The sequence below is a fragment of the Callorhinchus milii genome, unplaced genomic scaffold (assembly GCF_018977255.1).
Source record: "Callorhinchus milii isolate IMCB2004 unplaced genomic scaffold, IMCB_Cmil_1.0 Scaffold32, whole genome shotgun sequence".
Taxonomy (NCBI): Eukaryota; Metazoa; Chordata; class Chondrichthyes; order Chimaeriformes; family Callorhinchidae; genus Callorhinchus; species Callorhinchus milii.
In genome coordinates, this window is record NW_024704773.1 from 1,197,499 (window position 1) to 1,221,383 (window position 23,885).

The window sequence follows — 23,885 nt, forward strand, 5'->3', positions numbered from 1 at the left end:
AACTCACTCTTGTAATCTCATCCTGGGATGCAAATTGTTTTGTGAAAATGTTTTGCTCTTTTTGCATTCGAACAACCATCATCAGCTTTCTTTGCTTTTTCTTCAGCAGAAACGTTCTTATATTTGCAAGCATGTTTGCTCTCTAAATGGCGACTCAAGTTGTAGTCTTTGAGCACTGCCACACTTTCTTTGCAAATTAAGCACACACCTTTTCCACCCACACTGGTAAAAAAAAAATTAGAAGTCCATTCTTTGCTGAATATTTGGGCTTCAGCGTCCACTTTCCGCTTCTTTGATAAACTCATTTTGAATTAACGTCCTTTTCAGTGAAAAGTATCGCCGCGGTTGCTGCGCACGTTTGAAAATTTGCCGATCCATACATTTCTGACGTCAGCCTGATTCAACACTTAAGGGAGCGTGCGCACAATTAAGCAGTGTGATTGGCTGATGTTCCTGGTCAGATTCAAATGCAAAATTTGTGCGACTTTATGGGACTGAACGAACTATAATTTTTTCTATTGCTAGACACAATGACGGGCCAGGTAGAATCATTTCGCGGGACGGATATGGCCCGTGGGCCGTCTTTTGCCACCTCTGGTCTAGGGTGATTACAAAAACAGGTAAAACCTTTCAAGTTATACCAGTTCCTTCTACAAATTCAAAAGCTGCCACCATCCCTTCATTTGTATCTGTTTGATGTGAATCATTTATTTTCTTTTTTTTATGTTTTAGAAGCTTTATAAATATCACTCCACACCGACTTCCAAACATTAATGGACACTTTTGATGTGTCAATTAATAAAAGAGCAATGGGTTAGAGCCTCTAACCAGATTTAAGGGAGGAACCATCATAAATTGTAATAATTAAATCAATCCCCATGTGGCAGACCTAATTTGAACAGAGGCTTGTAATTTAATGATTGTGTGGCGATTAAATAAAATGGTTGTTTGAGTGTATTCATGTTTTTTGTAGTTTACCAAATTACAGTTGTGGTTATTCTACAAAGCTGTTTTCTTTGATGTGTTTTGTAGGGTAGACATGTGATTGTAGTCCCTGAGATATTTGAAGTGACATTCAAAAATGCTCTCTTTTTATCCTTGGAAGCACTTGTTTTGCAGGTAGGATGACATTTGATTTATGATTTAACTTGAACGTCCATAATGTGCAGGCATTGTGCCACACATCAGCACATACCTCACTATTCAGTCAAAATAACACTGATACGATTCATGTGTCTTTTTTCTTCCCTTTAATAATAATAATAATAATCCTTGCATTTGATATAGCGCTTTTCACGTCGGGAGGACATCCCAAAAGCGCTTCACAGAACACACTGTAAAGTGAATTGACTGTATATTTGTGGGCGAAACGCGGCAGCCAATTGCGCACAGCAATGTCCCACAAACAGTCGTAGATTGAAATGACCAATTTATTATTGTTTTTGGTTTTGGAGGGATTATTATTAGGTGTGTGGAGTAAGGAAACTTGCCCAAGGTTTCGCCCTCTGCCTGGAATTGAACTCAGGTGTCTCACTTGCAAAGCGAGTGCTCTAACCACTGAGCTACAGGACTCCAATCAAGTTCCAATCAAGGGTACAAACAGTTTGTCCCCAAGTTACTGACATTTCAGCAAGTATCTGTGTATTTCCTGCAAATTCTGGAATGTGCCAAGTGAGTTGCCTCATGTATTAAGCAAACATTTACTTATTTCCATCAACTACATCATGAATGTGCTTTTGCATATTGAACTTTGAACCAATCTTGATCAAGCCAAAATCTGAATGAACATTGATGTATCATGTTCTGTTCCTCCATAGAACAATTGAATGGGTGGGTCTAATGTGCTGCTTGCAAGCTTGTTGCACTCCATATAAAAAATTAATAATAATAATTATTAATAATAATCCATAGATTTGAGATAGTGCCTTTCACGTCGGACGGATGTCTCAAAGCGCCGCATGGATTGTACTGTAAAATGTAAATAGGCGAACACGGCAGCCAATTTTGCACATAACAATGTCCTAGAAACAGTCAATTCTAAACATGAAACAAACCACTGTAACTATGGACAAACTATATTCAAAAAAACATTGCATGTACAACCCCAAACTTTCAGGGAACATTGATGACACAAAGATCCTGGCTACATAAAGCTGGCCTTTCCACGTGTAATATGGGTCTTATGATAGCAATTTGAATTTAGAAATTCCAACAGTATCAAATATGAATTTATTAGGTGTGCAGATACCTAACAGCGTTCTCAATGCCAATGTCCGTGAAGTTGGGTTGAATAATCAAATTCCAGTTAACAGGACCACAGCTTTTGTTAATTAAATAAAATACTCGAGTAAAGTCATCATCTTCAAACTAACTGAACACCACATGTACAATGGTTTTGAGAATGCAGTTGCCACTGTCACATTGGAGAATTTCAGATTTGATACTTTAAACGATTTTTTTATATTGAACTTGATATACAAAATACAATAAGTTACAACAAACTTCATAAAACATAAAACAAGTGGAAGCATAATGTAGATCCAATTAAGGAAAAACAACAAAAAATTGCATTTATATAGCGCCTTTCACGTCAGAAGGGCATCCTATGTCACTGGACACTCAAGGATCTGCATCTGAGAAAACTAAAATATAATAAGCCCGGCACAAGCATGACGGGCCAAATGGTCTCCCTTTGTGCTGTAATACTCTATGAATAATAAACAAACAAATAAATAAGATAAACTGAGATAAAATAAGATAAACTAAAAATAAGATTAGTAACAAGTAATTAATTTTATATAAATAAAATCCTTTTATATTCTCAAGGGAACAATTTTAAGGAATATGATTATTACTATACCATATTGTGTTGTCTCTAAAAGATGGGCACATTGGGGGAGACCATGAGAGCGGGGGGATTAATTAGCTATAAGGTGAGTTTGCATATTTATAAAAATGGGGAATGTAAGAAATTTCAAATTTTTAATCTTATGTTAGACCCCAATGTATTGCTTCAGAGGAGATTTAAGCTGAGCAGTATAGAGAACTGAACATTCTGCAGCGTGGTTGACTTTAATGTTGTAAGTCAAGGCTCCATATTTTTTCCATTAATCACTAAACAGGGACTGGAAAAAAGAAAGAAAACACGTTGGACAAAAAACCTACCTATACTTAACCTTATCACTGATGTTGATATAAAAATGGAAATGTGGGTGTTATTCTGCATTTCAGGCCTTTCTTTCCACGTTGCTCTATTCAGGGTAGATTTCTATTGAAATTATTAAAAGAACTGAGCAAAACATGTTTGAGGTACCGACAGCAGGTTAAAGCAGTTCAAAATCCTGGCAGGATCAATGCTCAGGGGTCACCACAAGAGAATTCATCGTCTAGATTTTACTGAAAACGTTATGTGAACTGAGCATATTGAGGCTACTGAGTCGATAGGGCCAGGCAGTGGTAACTAGAATTAGTTTTCTATACTAATAAAGCAACAAGGTCTGTCTTGTGTCAGCTCAGATCCCAATAACTGATTGACATAGAGACATTTATACCTCATCAGAAAGGCCTTGCATTTGGGAGTGTCATGGGCATACACACACAACACACTACAGTTACACCTGGTGGCCATGCCGACTCCCAGTAGCGCTGTGGCACGCCTGCACTCAGACAAAGCCAAGCGGCTGGAACAAGATAAAGATGCCTAAGCAAACATCAAGCCTTTCAAGTACAAATAAAAATGCCAGACAAAAGAAAGGCCGATTAAATGAAACTGCAAAACAAAGAACAGCACGACTGCATTGCAGAGTGGCTTTCCATATTAAGCAATACACATGGGTAACACAGTAAGAAAACAGTAATAAAGGAAAATTACTCACAAATTGGACCCTCGAGGTGTTGGAATCACAGAAAGGCACAATGAAATTACCAATGAACAAGTCAAAAAATTCCCATTGTCAAAACATGGCTTTGCTTTGTTTCCAGGCAGGGCGAAACCTTGGGCAAGTTTCCTTACTCCACACGCCTAATAATAATCCCTCCAAAAAACCAAAAACAATAATTAAATTGGTCATTTTCAATCTACGACTGTTTGTGGGACATTGCTGTGCGCAATTGGCTGCTATGTTCGCCCACAAATATACAGTCAATTCACTTTACAGTGTGTTCTGTGAAGCGCTTTGGGACGTCCTCCTGACGTGAAAAGCGCTATATCAAATGCAAGGATTATTATTATATTATTATTATTATTTGCTTGAATTAGTTGTGTAAACTGGTCATCTAGTGTCTGTCAAGCTCAGTTGGTAGCATTCTCACTGCTGGGTTAGAAAGTAGAGGTAGAAAGTAGTAGTGTCCCCATGTTGGGACTTTGAGCTCACAATCTAGGTTGACAATCAGTGGCATTGTCAGAAAGCGTTAAATTGTTGGAGGAAACGTCCTTCAGATGAAATGTTAAACAGAGGTGTGTCTGCCTGCCTGCCTGCTTAACAATCTTGTGGCACTATTAGAAAAGGGAAAGGAGTTTCTTCTAGTATCCTGGTTGACAATCCCCAGATAAAATTGGTCATTCACTTCACAGCTGTTTGTAGATACTGATGTGAGGAAATTGGCTGTTTCGTTCACAATACAACCACTTTGAAATTCCCTGTAAGCCCTTTGACTTTATTTGATGTTATAGGCACTATATCAAATACAAGGATTATTATTATTATTTTATTATCTGATTTAGCAAATCATCAGACACACAAGAAGCCAGCTTCTCAAAGTGCTGGATTCTTAGCTTTGTCAAACAACTTTGAAATGTCAAGAGCAAATGCTCAAAATTCATGCTGTTCGTTGAGAAAGCACTTCATTTCTGAATCATTAAATTTAAGGCCAATTTGTTTTGAATCTAAGGCACTATCAAATGCAAGTTCTTTCTTTCTTCTAATTATGTTTTGCTATACGTTTCCCTGAAACCCTACTACCCTGGCTGTTACGTTCGCTCAGTGATTCCGACACACTACCCTGAGTGAAGGGCGGTAGATAAATGCGAGTTATTGTTGTAAACTCACCATGATCTACTCCACTATCAGTGGTGACTTTTCAGCTATCCTGACCACAATATCTGGAATCTCATCCTGGAGTCCCCTCCCCACCTTTAAAACCAGCCTTAAAACCCATCTTTTTGACCACTCTTTCAGTTAGCTCCCCCACCCCCGAACTTGGGCTCCATTCAACTACGTGTGTGCTTTAAGGCGTTCTCTTAACACGAAAAGCACTATATAAATGTAAATTGTTGCTGTTGTAAGGTGAATATATTGCTATAATTGAGTTGAAATCTTGGTCCCTAATCTTGGATTTCAGTGTCACAGTAATCAACAGAAGTGATGCTCTAAAGCAGGGGTGCCCAACTGTATGCCCGCTGGCACTATAGCACCCGTGGAAGGGTTTTCCTGCGAGAACCTGACTGGCCGGCCCAATTCCCGCCAACGACCGCCCGTCACCAACAGCAGGCGTGGTCTGTACTAGTCTAGCTTCAGCCGTTTTACTGGGATTGTTAAAAGTCAGTGTAGCCCTTGTGTTTTCAGTTAATATGAGTGGATCTACCAAAAGACAAAAAACATACAATTTCAACAGTGAATGGGAAGAGCAGTTCTGTTTTGTTAATTTTAAAGGAAAGTGTGTGTGTTTATTGTGCTGTGCTAGTGTGGCAGTACCCTAGAAACATGAGGTCGAAAGACACTTTCGAACGAATCACAAGGACTTTGATACAGATTTCCCACACAATTCTGTTGTAAGAAAGAAGAGTGAGTGATTTAAACTCTGAATTTGCAATTCAACAGTTGTTTTTTTACCAAGCACGTTCATAAGTCAAAAATTGTACGATAACATCTTTTAAAGTTGCTCATGTGTTTGCTAAAAGGAACAAACTTTTTGAAGACGGAGATCTGGTGAAGGAGGCAATGCTGTCTGCTGCAGACTCTCTTTTTGAAGGTTTTAGCAATAAGACGGAAATCGTGTTGTTGATAAATGATTTGCAACTGTCACATAACACTGTAACAAGGCAAATAGAGTCTAATTTACAAAGTATACGATTTCAGTTGATGAGTGACCTTCAAACATGTGACTACTTTTCATTACAATTTGATGAGTCCATGGACATGTCAGACACCCTAGTAGTATTAGTTAGGATGGTGTTCAGTGATAATACAATGAAGGAAGAGCTTCTAACAATTCTAGCAATTCTCTGGCGCTGACAGCATCAGCATCCAAGGCTGCACTCTCCACCTCTCAAAGCAGTCAGGAACCTTGGGGTTCTGTTCGACCCTGAGCTGTCCTTTCTTCCTCATATCTGCGCCACAACTGGCATCGCCTTCCATCACCTCCGGAACATCGCCAGACTACGGCACTACCTCACCCCTCACGCTGCTGAAACTCTGGTCCATGCCTTTATCACCTCAAGGCTGGACTATGGGAACTCTCTCCTCGCCGGCCTTCCCGGCACCTCCCTCCACAAGCTGCAGGTCATTCAGAACTCTGCAGCTCGTGTACTGTCCCGCACCAGGACCACATCACTCCCACCCTCGCTCACCTCCACTGGCTCCCCATCCCCCAGAGGATCGAATTCAAGATCCTCATCCTCACCTACAAGGCCATTCACGGCCTTGCTCCCTCCTACCTCTCTGACCTACTATCCCCCTACTTACCTGCCTGTACCCTCCGTTCCTCTGGCTCCGGTCTGCTCCACATCCCCCGCCCTAACTGCCCTACCAGGCAGGGCGAAACCTTGGGCAAGTTTCCTTACTCCACACAGAGCCTAATAATAATCCCTCCAAAACCAAAAAACAATAATAAAATTGGTCATTTTCAATCTACGACTGTTTGTGGGACATTGCTGTGCGCAATTGACTGCCGGGTTCGCCCACAAATATACAGTCAATTCACTTTACAGTGTGTTCTGTGAAGCGCTTTGGGACGTCCTCCCGACGTGAAAAGCGCAATATCAAATGCAAGGATTATTATTATTATTATTACAGTTGATGTCTCTGAGGTTGCAACATTTATTGAAAAATTGTTTCAAGCTGACAACGGAAAACTTGAGCTTGAAATCATAAACATTCAAAGTGACATTATTCTACGGTCCCATGCAAAAGATGATAACTTCTGGAAACTTGACAAAAATAAGTATTATCTTCTAAGAAGTGCAGCATTGAGGATAAATTGTTGCTGTGGATCAATGTACCTCTACAAGTCACTGTTCGCCAATATGAAGTACATTAAGTAAAAATACAGATCCAGACTTAGATTCACATCTAAATGATTGCCTGCAAGCTGTAAGCTCATCATACAATCCAGATTTCAACATATTGGTGGAAGAAACGCAGTGCCAGATAATAATAATAATAATAATAATCCTTGCATTTGATATAGCGCTTTTCACGTCGGGAGGACGTCCCAAAGCGCTTCACAGAATATACTGTAAAGTGAATTGACTGTATATTTGTGGGCGAACGCGGCAGCCAATTGCGCACAGCAATGTCCCACAAACAGTCGTAGATTGAAAATGACCAATTTATTATTGTTTTTGGTTTTGGAGGGATTATTATTAGGCGTGTGGAGTAAGGAAACTTGCCCAAGGTTTCGCCCTCTGCCTGGAATTGAACCCAGGTGTCTTGCTTGCAAAGCGAGTGCTCTAACCATTGAGCTACAGGACTCCACAGAGCTCCAGATGTCACATTAATAGTAACTAAATTGACTTTGTTTGATTTTAAAAGTTATACACATACATAGTATGCATGTATATAATGTCCCTAATTTTTAAGTTGAGTTTTATTCCCTTTTGTTCTGTACTACTCAGTTTGGTTCATACACGTAAATTCATAGAGTGCCCACTGTGTATTCAAAACTTCTCCCAGTAGCTCTTCACCCAAAAAAGGTTGAGCACCCCTGCTCTAAAGACTTCTTTTTAACACCATTTTGAGCTGACAGTTATTATTTTCATCAAGTGCTTTTGCTTTGTCTCAGCTGAATTTTGTCCAGACCTTTGCAACTCTGCACCACTTTTTCTGGTCATCCCCTCCTTCATTCCTAACACAAACTGCCTTCGATGACTGACCCTCCCACTGCCTCAAGCAACATCATAGAAAAGTGCATGTACATCTTAGAAAAGTAGGTCTGAAGGTATAAATTAAAGTTTCACCATAATTCAGTTGGTTTGTAATTACACTATATTCAGAGAGGAAAGAAGAAAAATACACCCAATTTTTTTTAAAGTTTATTAGCATTTTGACAGCAGAGATAAAGGTCAGCATTGCGTGTATAGATCTGTTGAAATTAAATTTATGTTGTAGTTTTAAAGCCAAGAGAGAGAGAAATAAAGAGTTTAATCCCATGAGTCTGGATTTAGGCCAGGTTCCAAAATTAAAAGAACAGCATGCTATCCCACCAGTTCCCCCAGTGTAAGGTATATTTAGCTTCTAAGGTTTAATTATGGATCAACTAACTGTACAGCACTACAAATTTAAGGAAATATCTGGAAGTGTAGTTTAAACCTGTAATTTAAATCCTGTACTTTAAATCCAAAACGTTATATGTTCACGACATGTCACACTTCTCATGATTATAGTTAGCTTGGAGAATTTCTTCACTTTTCATTTTTTTAAAATATTAGTGGCTTGGAGGCTCACTGCTGTGCACTTCACATCGCTAACACATATCCAAAGCTCTTTGAAATATTAAAAAACCACGGTACAACATAAACAAGCAAGCACAAAACACCCAGGGGTTAAGAAAATGGAAAGATGAAATAAAAGGAGTGATTTTTTCCATGAGGTTTCGTTTCCATTTATGTTATGTCCACATACGTTTCCTAAATTTGTTTCCTTCAAATACTGTTCCATTGAGAAACAATGTTTCTCCTTTGCCCGACCACAAAGCACTCCCGGTATAACACGCTTCTACAGCCAAACTTGCTTATAATATGGTTGAACTATGTGCAATCAGTGTGCTCACTTCCCATGTGCCAGCCAGTTTTTCACACTAAAATGGACAACTTCTGGGTGATGAGGATGCCGTCAATGTTACTAGGTGTTTTGCTGCCAATATTCTGGTATGTACTTAGCTAGTGGGAAAAAAACATTGCCTACAGTAGCACAAGGCTAAACACACCTAGTAAGTTGCAGGTTCAATTCCATAATCTATGCTGAGAACCTATTTTAGCTGGGATAGCAGGTGACTACTACAATTGTCCCCAGCGCCTCTGGGTTAAGAAAATGGAGCATCAGCTCGGGTCCTCCTCCCTCCCCCCCGATCATTACTGTATCCAGTACCCCTGGTCCAGTACCCATGCATGTATATGGATATCAGGTTAGATATCCTGGGCTGGTTGCAAAAGCCCATCATCACCCACTATCCAGGCTCACAGATGGTGAACAGCCACTGACGTGAGGTACTGGAAGTTGTCGCGGGCTTGACTAATTGTATGCAAGCAGAAACCAAGAGATACAAGAGGAAAGGAGAAAATGAGAGGAGAAAAAGATGCTGGGATCTATTGTGGTTTGTCATTGTTGCTATAGTTGGGAAATCAATCATCTTCAACCTAATTGCAGATGTACAACCCTTATTCCAATGCATCCCCAGCGCCAAATAATTTCTACTTTTTATTAAACTACTGATCTACGCACACTATGCAGCTGTAGAAACTTGTCATGCAATCTGCATTGGGCTCAGTGTACATTAGCACACAGTGTAAACATGGCAGTTTGAAGATTTCCAACCTATATTGACATGGTCTCAGTGGCACTATTGTTTCTCAGTGTAGGATCAAAGTAGATTTACTTTGCACTTTTTTTTGTGGTTTTCAAATGAAAATGAAGTGACAGATTGTGAAGGTTTTCCTGAGACATTCGTGTACTACACCTGTTGGTAAACGGATATTTTCCACTGTTGATAACAGTAAAATAGGCTTCCGGCTGTGTCCTGCTTTCTCCTAGTTCTAAGGCTTTCTGGTGAAGAACAATCACTGGGAAGTAAGAGAGGAGCAGTGGCCTCAGCACCATCTCATTTCTTGTCTTTGCAGTTTAGGGGGTTCCTCTGTTGGAACCCAGGCTAGATAACAGCTACCTTTAAATCATTTTCATAGGAATTTTATGTATTACTTTCCCAACAGATGGAATACTGCAGCTCTCCAAAACATTCAGCATTATGTCAGATTTGTAAGTTTGTAAGATGTCTTCCATGCGGCTGTATAGTGTCTCAAAATACTCTTCTTCGACCGTGCCTTCGGTCAACCTGCTACCCCTACTCTCCCTGTCCTACACCCCTCCTGATCCCAACCCCAAGCCTGGGTCCAAATCCTTGAATGTCCAGTGCCTTAGGACATCCTCTCAACGTGGAAAGCACTATACAAATGTCATTTGTTGTAGTTGTTGCCCCCCAGTCAGTCTTTTCACTGCCTCACTCAAGGTCTTCTACATTACTCTCCTCAGATGGAATGTCTTCACCTCTGGAAGCTCCCTCTTGGCATTAGGCATGATGCCCGCTCAGCAATTTGTGATACACCATTTGTGAATCAGAGAATAAGGGGTTTAAGACGTGCATCAGATGGCGAAGGGGTGAGCAGGCCTTAAATCTCTTCAGTTCTGCCTGGCTCTGAGGATCTGGAAATACCACAAAAAAGAAACATCAGTGTTGCAGTGACAGGTACGGATATAAATACACATCATCCAGGATAATGTTGTTGATTAGTTGCCCAACAGAAAATACATAGTTCATATGCATTTATAAAGGACAAATTCAGAGTGACTGAAAAGCATACCTGCCAATTACACACATGTTTCTCACCATCAAAGCTAGACTAGTGCCTTTGTTCGCAGTCATCAATTGCACTGATTGAGTCTTGGCTGAAAAACTGGGGGAAGAATGCTGGTTTATTCTCTCTGGGTTAACTGTCCCCTCCCTCATAGCTATTTGGTTGCAGAGGAGTTTGGCTGCAGAGAAAACACAGTGTTATTATTGTACCAACCAAGACAGTAACATGGCTGGATCAATAAAGTGAATAACTACGGTAATTGTGCATGCACAGATTTTCTGTTTGTCAATGGTCACAGCATCTGGACGAATAGGCATTAAACTGATACTGCATTTACTTGTTGTTTCTGTACAAAGCAAGGGACACATGCAAAAGCATTTTTTTTTATTTTTGAAGTAAAGAAACTTACTTTTGAACTTGTCCCGAGCTGATTTGTTTTAATCTTGAGAAATTTTCCGGATGATACCTGTAGCATTCACCTTGGAGGTCAACTCTTGCCACACTTTCCATCTTCTTGCTTCTTGATGTGTACCTGCTCTTCCTTCCTCTCATTGACTACTCGAATGAAGGCATGCTGGGGCGCTCCACAAAAATGACCACTTTCTTTTCCATTATCTACTACTGGTAGCAAAAGCCCATCGTTTAGGCAAGGACCAGACTGGGGTCTTCACTGATGAATACATGAATATCAGAGTGGAAGAACAGCCACATTCCCTTTGAAAAACTATTATAGATTCTGTTCAACCAGCATTTTTGGCAGGGTATTCCATGTCCTAATAACATTTAAAATGTCACCTAATCTCTCCCTTGTCTTTTTTCATGATGATCATAAATAATAATAATCCTTGCATTTGATATAGCGCTGTTCACATCTTTTAGATGTCTCAAAGCGCTTCACAGAATATGCTGTAAAGTGAATTGACTGTATATTTTGTGGGCGAAATGCGGCAGCCAATTGCGCACAGCAGTGTCCCTCAAACAGTCATGGATTGAAGTGACCAAATTATTATTTTGTTTGTTGAGGGATTATTATCAGGCATGTGGAATAAGGAAACTTGCCCAAGATTTCGTCCTGCCAGGAATCAACCCCAAGTCTCTCACTTGCAAGGCGAGTGCTCTAACCACTGAGCTACAGGACTCCACAGTAAATTCAAGCCTTTTAGTTACTGACTCAAAAAAAATGGAAATAGGTTCTCCCTGCTTACCTTGTCAAAACACTTCATAGTTGTGAATACAACTATCAGACCTCCTCTCAACTTTCTCTGTTGTTGTAATAACACAGCATTTGTAATTATTTGTTAAAACTACTTGTCTGAAAGTTCAAACAAAAGCCATTCCTTTCATCCCACCAGTGTAGGGGAAGAAAGGTTTGGACCCCGTTTTTCTGCACTGCACACCATTCACTGACAAAAGGGCTGGTTGATAAGTAATGTGTTGCTAGGACTCTGGTCAATGCCACTCTGGTAGAAATGTTAGAGTTGTTAAGTTAAATCTTCCAATATCCTTTCCAATTAACTGGCTTCCGATCGTAACCTCTCCTTTGACAGTACAGCCATAATCAGGAGGTTGAAACTTGGGATACCGGTCAGCACAAGCCTACACCTGACATGCTCCGGCATAGCTTATTAGCAAGTCAGTGTATTTCTATTAAATGGTTAATTCGCTTCAACAACAAGCTGCATTTCCATCAATGGTTAAACTCCCAGAAAAAAACATTTCAGGATTATTCATTATGTCCACTGTCAGATCTCAGGACAGCACTGTCCAAAACTGAACTGATGCAGGTAAAATACAAGTCCATGAAATGATGGAGAGAGTTATAAAAATCACAAGAGACCCGGAATAGCTCATGTCCTCGACTGAAAGCACTTTAAAGTGCGCAGATGAATATCAAAAGCATCTTATTGCTTTTATGAAGTCTACGACATCTCAGAGTGACAAGCACAATAAAAGCACCTACCTGTAATTATAGTGCTAACCTTCATGCCAAATATAGATCATTCAAAAAGCTGACACTTTAGAGCCACAGCCTTTAGTCACCTAGCGTTTACAGTACAATTAAAGCTATGAGTGATTCTTCACTAAAATTGATTCACCATGTGGGTATTTCAAAAGGTTAATTTACGAAATTGTTCAGGACCTTGATAAATGCATTTCACTGAGGAAAAATCCAAGGAACTGTGCGTTTGCTACATATATATATATCTACTTTATGCAGTATCTTGAGTCATACTTCATGCATTATCATAAATCTTTAATGACATCAATAGCAGATATTTGCTTCTTACAGTATATTATTTACGTTGAAAGGGAAGACAAAGAGTTGTGTGTATGTCAAATAAGACAGCTTTCACACCTACACATACAACACTGAATCACTCTGCGAGTTCTTAATTGAGTCACGTTCATGTTGTGCCCATTCTCTGCCAGGAAACAAATGTTTCACTTGTTCAACATTACGTTAATAACAAACTACATACCTATCTCCTTTGTTTCCAGGAAAGCTCTCTGTAACATATGAAAGATTGAAGAAAAATCTATTAATATTACATCTTGCCAAAAAAAATACACAATTTATTTTTAAAAAATGCAATAATTCAATTTTGAATAACAAAGGGGATTTTAAATACAGTTCATAATAGTGAATGTTTTCCTCCAATCATTTGCTACTTTTCTGGGTCAGCACTGAATTCTTCTTCCAATAACTGCTAGATTTCATCCATTAAATTAGTCGCTTATGTTCCTTATGCATCAAAACCTCTCAAAGTCTTTTACAGTATTTAATGTAAAGTGTAGTGATTAATTTTACACTTTACATTAATTACTGCAAAAGATTTTGAGAGGGTTTGATGCAATAAGGTACATAAAAATGTAAGTTTTCATTCTTTCTTTGCTACCTCAGAAACAATGGAGACTATGATGAGTTGGCCACAACTAAATGTGGTCATATTGTGGACCGAAATCTCAATGCCAGCCTTTGCAGACATAAATCTGGTTTGTCCCAATAGGTTGCTTGCTGTTTCCATTCATGCACACAGTGACTAGAGAAAACTGGGTAGAGCAGGAAGAAACAAATTTTGCACAAGATCCATCTTATTCCTCCTGTTGGTTGCTGATGGTTGTAGAGAGGATTTGGATTTCAGTCCCAATGAACAAAGGAAGATAATACAGAGGCAAGTAGTTAACAGGCATGAGAAATGCAAATCCTTAGTAATTACATCTATGAAAATATAAATACAGAATACTACATTTATAAATAAATATATATTTTTAAAAAATATATATAAATACAGAACTGTACTTACATTGATTTGCACTGTGCTACTGTAAATATTTTTTTGCTACAGGATCTTTGTTTGAAATTCTCAGTGAAGTGTTTTGAGATATTTCAACATTATAGGCATTATATAGAGTGAAAGGATTATTATTATTTTATTATCTATTTTAGCAGATAGCCAGACACACAAGAAGCCAGGTTCTCAAAGAGCTGAATGCTAAGTTTATGGTAAGGCTAATGCTCTAAATTCTTGTGATACATTGAGAGAACTGCTTCATTTCTGCAGTTTTATTAGGCCAGTTTGCTCTGAATCTAAGGTGCTCAATAATGAAAGTTCTTTCTTTCTTCGATTTTTTTCTCAACTCATTTAAAAGATAACAATGGAGACTGTATGCCATTCCTCATAAGACCCATTTAGTTGGTAGAGAGAAGACAGTCATTCCATCAGTGTGGGCCGGGCATGAACTCAGATGGCAGAACTGAAAGAACATTGTTACTCCAGTTAATTTCATAACATCTCTGGTGAGTCATTGGCCAAGCTCACCTCCTGGATCAGTCAGGGACAAGATTCTGGAAAAGTTGCTCTAACGTCACCTTACTGGCCACCATGGAAACATCTAGTGTCACAAATGCCATACCTGCTGCAATACAATGCAAACCTTTATGCGTCAATGCTTGTGCTTTTGGTTTGATTTTCATTATTTGTGCTTTCACTGACAGGACCAAATGTCATATTGCTGTGCCATCGTGGCGTGCCCCTCAATTTGCTGATCCTGTCAATTTAAATGTTGGGTACTTTAACCTTCACATCAAGCTCATCATAGGAGGTTGCAAACATTTTTGGTAAAGAAAAGGAAAACAATCAACAAAACAACCAGTATCCAGTGATCTAATCAGTAGCTTTGGTATGAACCCTGCTAAACAGGTTAGTGCAGTTCAATGGTACATCAACATGCTGCACCATGGCTTCCTTCATAGACACATTCCTAATAACACATTCTCTCTGTTTCTCTCTCAAAAGAATAGAAGCATTGGAGGCTGGTTTCCCTGCACATCTCCAGTCAGACTGTTTGATCATCAACAGTGCTTACAGCAAGGTGGTCCAACCTTTTGGCTGCCGAGGGCCAGATGCTCTACTTGAGAAATGTCTGTGTGCCGCGTAAGCAATATTTTTATGTTTTGCTTCCAGAGACATAAATTTATGGGTTACGGAGGAAGTGGGTGGACCAGATGAAACGGTGGGAGGGAGGGGGAGTGCCTGAAGTCAGCCCATCCGCCAGTTGGACCACTCTACCTTAGAGAACTGTGGACCTGCTTGGCTCAAGACTGAGAAATGACTCGATCAATAGGATAGTAAAATGTCCACTGTTTGCAAGCACTTAGACTTGGATGATACGTTAATGATAGAGAGTCATAAGATATCACATTCTCCCCCTCCCTTCCAAAAGAATTGTGATGGTTTATGACCTCTCAGGTGCCGCCTGCCCTCTGACATCTTGCTCAAATTAATTTGTGGACAGCCACCATGGGGAGTGGGAGAGGGGGTGAGATAACAGCTGAGCCTGAACCTGTCCTTACCTGAAGACCACACATATTTTCAGCTGAGGATATCAGGTAAGATCAGGGGATCAACAAATCCTGCCTGATTTTCCCCTCTGCTAAATGTGGATATTGCAGCTAACTATCACTGTCCCTGTGACAACACCAGTGGATATATTCACTCTGTGCTTTATGGAAACATGGTGAGTGTGTGAGTAAGTAAGAGTAGAGGGAAAAGGGTGGGAGGTAGACGAGGGAGAGTGAGAGAGAGGGGAGTAGGTGAGAAGAAGGAAGAGTAAGAGCAAGGGGAGAGAGAGAGGGGGTGAGAGAGAGGAGAGTGGGAGGGGAGGAATGAGAGGGTTGAGGGAAAGACAGGAAATGAGTGGGAGAAATGCTGAAAAACACAGATACAAGAGGAGATAGAGATCCCTTCACAAAGGAGTATAGGTATATTCTCTACCAATGGCTCCCTCCACTCAACCTTTTGTTTCCAGATAAGCTTCCTCCCTCTTCCCTACGCTGGGATGGGCTATTCTTACAGTTAAAGAATAAATGTTAAATGAAACCAAGTAGGGGATAAACAAATAGTATACAAGGGCTATGGAGCTTTCCCCGAGAACGTTTTGAGGTATTGTACTTAGAATACATATGACTCAACACCATCTACCGTGAAGCACCAGCACTTTATATAAGAAGTTTAGAATTCAAGAAGCAGTGATATAATAGACAATTAGCAGTCAGTGTCAGACATATGATTGTTTTCAAGAAGTGCAAATCTAACTCGCGACAAAAGACAGCGCAGACCACTTAATAAATTATTACAAAATAATTTTCAAAGAAGTCATCATTTGCAAATAGCTAGGAAATCCTCATTCTTAGTAATATAAATTATTACAGTCGCCAACTTATAAAAATAATGAATACTGCGAATGAATCTCTCTATGGGGCCTTCCTCTGAAACAACAGTGTTGGTGTCATTAAGCAATTTTTTTCTTTCTATTATTTTACAATTTATTTGAAAGCAAATAAAAGTATCAACATCAACCACAGCTCCTTTCATTGAGTAAAGAAAGCATAAATCATCTTTGCAAAGCTATAGGAAAATAATGCCATAGAAAATTGTTAATTCTTTAAGTCAAGCTGTGAATCCACAATTTTGTGACTCCTCCAATCTAGAGCTCTCTGTGTGCTGGCAGCACACTTTTGCAGGATGGACTGCGATTTTGCCCAGGAACAAATGATCTCTTAGATGGGCAGAAAACATAGTAATGTTCCCAATCTAGTGGAACAATAACTCTACATCCAGTAGAATACTGTTATAAGGCACACTGATACAAGGTGAGTTTAGTTATAATGTGGAAGTCCTGTGGACCGTCATGGGCTTTGGTACTTGGATTGGCTTCCCGTGCACTAAATAAATACTCGTGGAGTCCTGTAGTTCAGTGGTTAGAGCACTCGCTTTGCAAGTGAGAGACCTGAGTTCAATTCCAGGCAGAGGGCGAAACCTTGGGCAAGTTTCCTTACTCCACACGCCTAATAATAATCCTCCAAAACTAAAAACAATAATTAAATTGGTCATTTTCAATCTACGACTGTTTGTGGGACATTGCTGTGCGCAATTGGCTGCCGCGTTCGCCCACAAATATACAGTCAATTCACTTTACAGTGTGTTCTGTGAAGCGCTTTGGGACGTCCTCCCGACGTGAAAAGCGCTATATCAAATGCAAGGATTATTATTATTATTATTATTATAATGTCTGTCTGATATCACTTCCTGCATGTTGCACATGTATGATATGTGCAGCAATAACAACAACTTGAATTTACACAGCAACCTTCATGTGGGGTCGTGTCTTGGAACGCTGATGTGCAAGAAGCTTCCTGTGCACAATGTGCGATTGCAGCACTCAGAAAGCTGCCGGTGACCTGATCACCCAGAGGTTTGACATCTGTTAGCGCGAGAAGCTAACTGGCATGAGCAGTGACATCACCAGGATTGTAATTGGTGACTCAGGAAATTCTTAATCGTTTCTGGTTACAATATAAGTTGGCGTTTTATGGAGCTTAACTGTCACATTGTAACAGGTTTCTCTTGCAGTAAAACAGAACAAAATGGATGCCAGGAAGGAGGTGTTACATTCCTGAAAAAATATGATGTTAAATATTTCCGATATATATATCTATACAATGTCAAATATAACATGTCAAATATGATGTCAAATAGTATATTACTTCATATATTCTGTGAAGTACTTTGACGCAAGGCGATAAAGCGTTACATCAAATGAAAGGATTTTTATAAATATTATTTCTTTCAAGGAAAATTATAGTGAAAGATGTCACTGAGAGACAGTTCAGAGTATGTTACTGGGTGCAATAGAAATGTATACAAATGCTAGTCCCTCAGGTAATGTTACCCTTGTTTTCTCTTTTCCGGTGCACCACAGATCATAGACCAGACAAACAGAAATTTCTATATGCACACTGCATCTGGGACTCAGCAGTTTGGTTGGTTGGATACTCTTAAGCATGCTGAAAGTGTTTCTGCGCATGTCAGACACCTGTTTGATCAAAAACAAAATACACTACAGTACCCCGCTCTCCCCTCGCACACACATGAACAGACGCCCTACTTGAGAAATGTCACACAGATGGGTGGGAAAGAATAGGAGGCTTTGCTTGCAGATACATTTAAATCAGTAATGAAAAGTGTTGCATGGATACAAATATAATTTAAAATCTTGTGTTTGTCACTTCATCCTCACTGAGAGCACCGTTCCCGAGCAACTAATATTTTCATGCTGACTTAGTCAAAATATTCTTCTTCCTGGCAGCGTTTCTGTAAACACACGTAGAAAATATACCAGAACAAAGATTTTTTTGACATTGTATTTACATACTGTTTTCGTTATTATACCAGAACTATGATAATAATGGAATGGAAAGACATCATGGTATTAAAGGACAAAATTATAGAATTATAAAAATAAGAGAACACAATTTTGTTCCATCCCCATACTTTTCTCAATCTTCTTCTACATATTTTATCCAAATCCCTTTTAAATGTTGTGATCTTCTTCACCTCAATATTTCAGAGTATTCCATGTTCAGATAAAGTGCTTCACAGAATATATTGTAAAGAGCATGCATGCACTTAAATATATATAAATAATTGAATTTACTTTTATTTGCTCCTTGCAGGGTGGCCAAGCAGAGTTGGTGGGCAGAAATTATGTTCTTATCCAACCAACCCAGCTAGTATGTGTAGGCTAGTGGTTAGAGCACTTGCCTCGCAAACGATAGGACCTGGTTCAATTCCCGGGTGGGGTGAAATCTTAAGCAGGTTTCCTTACTGCACACATCTGTTTACCTAGCAGGAAGTAGAAACCTGGTTGTTAGCTGATTGGCGGATCACTTTTCTGGGGTTAATAATCCCTTCAAAAAATATATTGAAACAATAATAATTTGGTCACTCAATCCATGATTGTTTGTGGGACACCGCTGTGTGCAATTTGCTGACGCGTTTGACCCACAAAATATAGTCAATTCACTTTACAGTATATTCTGTGAAGCGTTTTGAAACGATTCAACAAAGTAATATGGCTCTATATCAATTGCAAGGATTATTATTATTATTATCATCTGCATTGTACCCTGCAGTCTTTTCATTTGTACTGAATTTTGCTTGTTGCTTGCAAGAATGATTCAAATGGGCTTGAGAAAATTACTTTACAGATATTTCACATGAAACACTACAATGACACTTTATCAAATGCAATTGTTATGATTAATATTGCAGTGATGAAAATTCAAAGGAGTTAATTTGTTGTCAGTCAAACCGCATTCTTATTCCATTAATATTTAATCACACAATCAATTAGCATTATCACAGCACTTCAAAAACAAAATAAACCATATGCTCACAGTGTGTACATTGGTAAAAACACAAAGTCAATAAATACAAAGCACGTACTATCCTCAGCTCCACTTCAGAACCTGAATTAATAATTTAAGGCTGCCTGCCAAATAGCTCCTAATGCTGAATACTGGCCTTTCTTCCTGCTGTTTTATTAAACCTCTGGACATAAAATGAAAGTCAATTATAAGACCTTTACACTTGTTCCTTGTGAATTGTAGCAGCTTGCTCTTTACAACTCTGCCATTAGTTGTACCTGGTGTTATTTTTAGGAATCTTGTACTAATATACAGTATAAGGCTCACAATGTGTTGCAGCAACTGAAAAAATGGCAGATAAATAATTGATGAATTTCCTCTGTAGCATATTTAGACCTAGTATTTTCATTAGAGTACCTATTACTAGGTGCTGCAAGTCATCTGGTGTGGTTTTCATGTGGTATTCCCGGAAATAAAGAGGAAGGATATTTGGCATTGGATGGCAATGGATAAATAACCGAGTTGTGGAATATACCCGCAGAACACAGTGTCCAGGACAAAGTACGATGTGAAGACAGCAACTGCGAAATGTCAAAGTGGAATTAACATTTTGTGATAAGTAAAAATTTATGATATGGTTCAGTGAGATTTTTACATGTGTATAATATGTGGTAGAAATGAATTATGTATCCTAATTCCATGAGGTAAATATTATTACTTTGTTTCCTGCATTGATTCCACACAGGAAAAAGGTTCCACACAGAAAATCAGGATTTGCACCCTGATTGGCACCTCAAAAGCCAATTTTTCTGCAGCTTTTCTGTAGCTGGCCAGCAGGAGGTCCAATACTTCCTCCCAATTGTTTGGGGATTGAACGTAAAGTCTTTTGACTATGCGTGTTTGCTGCCTGCACTATAAAGGCACTCTGAACCTGCCTTGATCCCCATGTTTTAAAATTACTTTTTTTTGTCATTTACTCTGACACACTGAACTCCTTCTGAGCGCTTTCAGGCATTCACGAGTCCTGCTCTATGTTTTACTTTTGGTCAGCCAAGTGTCCAACACTCATGGTAAGCTTAAGGGTTTCCAAGCCAGACACAGTTCCACATATGTATATCACCTGCACATGGATTTTTCTTTGTATCTGGAATGGAATGTACACTCTTCTGGAAGGGATGCAGATTGCTTACCTAATTCCAGAGAGCACTAAGCACAGATTAGCAAGAGCCAAAGATTGTGGAGCCCAAAGAATGTGCTGGGGTAACGATGGTTTGACCAGCTAGAAGTGGCAACCAGTTTTGTCTGGCAAGCCTTCCCTTGCCTTGTCTAGTTGAGACTTCGCTATCCATCTGAGCTTTGGCTTGCAGAGTTACAAAAATGATTAGTGGGAAGAATCTGGGCCCCCAGTGGCTGATCTGTCTGTGCAAATACTGTTGATGAGCTTGACAGTCGTTTACAGTGCTCTTGAGTACTGTGGACTCAGCTGGCTCAGGAACCGGACTACCAAGACAGAGGTTTGACTTAATTCCAACATTCTCTTCCGAGCATGTCACCTTGGAACCAGCTCAGCTTCTAAAGAGACCTGGATCTCTATGTGAGCTGGTAATAGAAGGTGCAAGCAGTCAAAGTGACTTTTCCTCCCTCCTGAATGAAAGTGCCAAACCTCCATTCTAATGGCAGGACATACTTTGGGTATGACAAGCCAATGCAAAAATGTGTCAAAACTCAAATATATTAAATGCAAAAATATCAACTGCAAGGCTATAAATGTTTTGTCCTACCCCCCAAACACATACACATTGAAAGCATTTCCCAGGTGTAAGGAAATACCTTAAAAGGAATGATACATTGCACATGTTACTATCTGTTGTATGTGGTCAGAGACATAGCTGATCATGATTCATACTAATTTCTGCCTGAATTATATTGTCTGACACAAATGTACTATTATCAGAGTTCATTTTAAAGTGAGAGGCAGGAGCTTTTATTCCATAATTATGTTGTGAGATTCAACTTGCATCATATTAATGGTGTTTTATTTCAGATCAGTCTGGTCTGAAAGAAGGAAAGTATTCAAATGTACAGACGCAACCAGCTGTGGTGATTCTTGTGTGCATCAAGCTGTTTCCACAGAGGAGGTGGTACTTAGATGTTCAATTCTGATAAATGATGATTAACACCAAGTCAGCAGGTGGTAGACACAAGCTCATTGTTTAGAGCTGCATCTTTGCTGTTTTCACTGTAAGTAAAAGATCAAATTGGGAGCTGAATAAAAATTACACATCAAATTTACCAGCTCCATTCAAGTAGCTGTCCTTTCAAAGACAGTTAAAAGATGTTCACTTTAATACATACTTAATAGATATTTCTTCAGACTATTGAAGTTCAGGACTGTACAGAAAAATAGGAACAGAAGTAGGCCACTAGGCCCTTAATCTGTTCCGGTATTATATTCATTCATGGCAGCTCTTTATCCTTTTAATCCCATAGCCCTGTATGATTTGTGGCAAAGTACAATTTTTGAGCAGCAATTGATTGTTGGTACAAGTTTATACAAACTACTAGTCTTTTTAATACCCAGCATGTTTTTAACCAGGGCAGAATACAAACCGGGTGGGGTGTTAAATCAGGCTATTTGCACCCAGACTCCAGGGATTCTGCATTTGCAGACAAGGGTGAATGGCCCAAACACTGGAACCACAAAAGGAGAAAACAAGGAAGCTTCACACATCAAAATGCTCCAAACAAAACACACGTGTATGCAGAAACTCCAGAGCTCAGCTGTGTTTAGGATTTGAGGCGACCCCCTCCCATCCTCTAAACAAACATGCTTACTTTCCTTTGTTATAAACTGTGGCATTTATTTAAAATTTTCAAAAGCTATGGGCAAACTGCAAATTTTTGCCCTTTTTAGAAAGTGTGAATACCCGGATTAAAAGAATATGCATATTCATAAGTATGAACGCTAAGCCGTCTGTCTGGCTCAGTCGATAGCTCTCTCTCGCCTTCGAGTCAGAAGGTTGTGGATTCAAGCCTTGTGTGGGGACATTGTCAGGTTTGAACTCACAGTTTAAGTTGACGCTCCAGTGCAATGCCAGAGAATGTGCAGGAAAATAGTCACTAAGGAGATGTTCCACTGGTGCCCATGACAAGCCTGCAAATCCTCATTGTTATAGTTTAAAACCATTGGCCTAAAATTTATGATCATCTAGACTTTTAGAAAATTCTTAAATTCATCATCCAAAAAGAATGGTGGTAAATCAAAGACTTAATTTAAAAATGTTCAGAAATTCTCCACAACCTTAAATTTTAAGACAATGCTCCTAAAGCTAAAACCTTAACCTTGGGTATCAGGAAAGTAGTGGAAAATATTTTTTTCGGCGAAACAACTGTGCTATATGGGGAACAATAATAATACAAATATATAAATCGCTGCTATTACACCGGATATGTAGTCAAGGTCCCTATTTTCAACATCTTTTTTCCTTTCTTTCTTGAAGACCCCATCAGTCATTTGCTACCTCATCCAGGTGATCAATTTCTCCCCCTCACTCTTACTTTTCTGAAGGTGTTGTTTATTGCTGCAGTAGAGTTCTCTAGTATCTTTGCCATGTGGGCACTTTACACATCAAAGTATAGACCATTAGTGTTGGCAGGCTATTTGACCGAAGGGCATCGTAGCAAATAGTTTCCTCATTTAACGTCCAAACACATCAGAGGTCATTTGGACAGTAATCATTAATGGAAATGTTGGCCGATTTCCTCCCTTTCCTTGCTCATGGTGTGGCATGTTTACAGTTGTCTGTCTGAGAGGAACTAATTCAGTACAGATCGAGTCAATTACTCAGTTTCACAATAGATTGTGGCTTTATCATCTGAGTAGCTCACAATAATTTGATAGTATTATGTATGGTCATGGGTTCTTTAACGTTCACCTGACCAAGTAGACAAGATCTTAGTTAAACATCTCATCCAAAGGATGAGATTTATCAGTAATTATCAGTACCTCTGATAATCAACTTTCTCCAACACTGCACTGGCATGTCAGCCTAAACCAGTGGTGGCCAAACATGTAAATCTCGCTGTTTATAGGATTTTGCTGTTGAAGATTAGCCTGCTGGATTTGTCTACAAAATACAGTCACTACACTTTACAGTAAATCTGTACATCCTGTGAAGTGCTTTTATACTTCTGATGCGAAAAGCGCAATATTAAATGCAAGAATTATTATTATCATTGTACAACAACAATAACTTTATTTCTAATCAAACAGGTTATGTGGTCTACGAGACAATTGTTTTTACATGATAGGCCCTACGGTATATAAATGCAAGTTATTATTACCTTAATAATACTATATAATAATTATTATTATAATAAATACTGGAT

General features: G+C 39.1%; 1 protein-coding gene across 2 annotated transcripts in view; it reads right to left on the minus strand.

Annotated features, from left to right (window-relative positions):
• Positions 1 to 23,885, minus strand: part of LOC103182858 (guanine nucleotide-binding protein G(I)/G(S)/G(O) subunit gamma-7) — a 148,236-nt gene that overhangs the window by 37,666 nt on the left and 86,685 nt on the right. For both annotated transcript variants that reach the window (XM_042345185.1, XM_042345184.1), the window contains one exon: positions 13,267 to 13,294. The gene's annotated coding sequence lies outside the window, so the exon portion shown is untranslated. The remainder of the gene's footprint in view (positions 1 to 13,266; positions 13,295 to 23,885) is intronic.